Source organism: Penaeus monodon, chromosome 15 (genome assembly GCF_015228065.2).
Source record: "Penaeus monodon isolate SGIC_2016 chromosome 15, NSTDA_Pmon_1, whole genome shotgun sequence".
In the NCBI taxonomy this organism is placed as follows: Eukaryota; Metazoa; Arthropoda; class Malacostraca; order Decapoda; family Penaeidae; genus Penaeus; species Penaeus monodon.
This window is the reverse complement of record NC_051400.1, coordinates 28,129,876-28,130,975: the sequence shown is the minus strand read 5'-3', so window position 1 is coordinate 28,130,975 and position 1,100 is coordinate 28,129,876. Positions and strand designations below refer to the sequence as shown.

The window sequence follows — 1,100 nt, the reverse complement described above, 5'->3', positions numbered from 1 at the left end:
GATATATGGAGACAATGTAGGGTTGTAATTTGTTCATTTGGACTGACTTTAGATGCTTTATATTTAGAATGGATTGATGTTCTACACTTCCATCATAAAGGGACGTTTTTGGTGATTTAGAATAAAAAAGTTTTAAGGGAGCATGTCGAGTTCCCTTTATTACTACGCTACGTTACTTTCTCTTGGACATAAGTAAAGCGAGAGAGGAAGGAGAGAAATTGTTATCCAGGAAATAGATCAAGGGTGTTGTTTATTAACGACATACAGAAGACAAACATCTTTCATCGTAATATTTTTATTTTAAGGTGTATGGGAGGTACATTTTAAACAAGAATGTTTTTCCTTTTTTTTAGTATTGCTGTGAACGCCGTTTGCGCATCGCGATGTGGAGCAGTTTCTGGCGGGAAAAAGGGGCGTGAAAGGAGAAAAATCAGAGAGGACTGATCGACATGGGCGCCTGCACGCGTGCGGAGTTCTGAGTGACTTTTCCGTGCACTCGAAGAAGGTCACGCCTCTAGCCAGCCTCTAGCCTTCTTCGAGCCGTAGCGCGTCGGCCACTTGAAAGAGTGTTGTGTTGATTTAACCGCAGGAAAACGGACCTTGCAAGCGTTAGTGACCAGCGCTGCCCCTGACTCTCGTAGTGGCATCTTGATGTAGATTGCAGAGTAAAGGAAAAGTAGTGAAGTGCCATCTTTCTCTCATCCATGCCACGCTGTTGCAAGAATTTGCAATATTATATACCTTTTACCCTTTTAGCATATGCTTAAATTACGTAAATCTTATTTTCTCACCGGATTTTTGTGGGGGTCAATGTTGGCGTAGTTTACACTTCAGATGCGTGCCTAAATATATTTATGGACGCTTCAAACAAGAGGAGTCCTTGCTAATAATTTTCCGCCATTAGTTTTTAATAGATTACTAATGTATTAACACTTTTAAAAATCTGAGATGCGTATATTCTGTAAGTCGTGAAGGTCACAGGGCTTGAATCTTAGCGTCAAATCGTATTTCCTTTAGAATTCCGATTCGGATGACTTGAGAAAATCTTTAGACACGAACTGATTCGCTTAATCATGTTAAGGTTAACCTAAGATAGATTG

At 40.1% G+C, this 1,100-nt stretch overlaps 1 long non-coding RNA gene across 1 annotated transcript in view; it reads left to right on the top strand.

Annotated features, from left to right (window-relative positions):
• LOC119581902 overlaps nucleotides 1-684 on the top strand; it is a 3,054-nt gene extending 2,370 nt beyond the window's left edge. Inside the window, exon 2 of the long non-coding RNA XR_005229597.1 lies at nucleotides 354-684. This is a non-coding gene — a long non-coding RNA (uncharacterized LOC119581902). The remainder of the gene's footprint in view (nucleotides 1-353) is intronic.
• The last annotated feature ends 416 nt before the right edge of the window (nucleotides 685-1,100 follow it).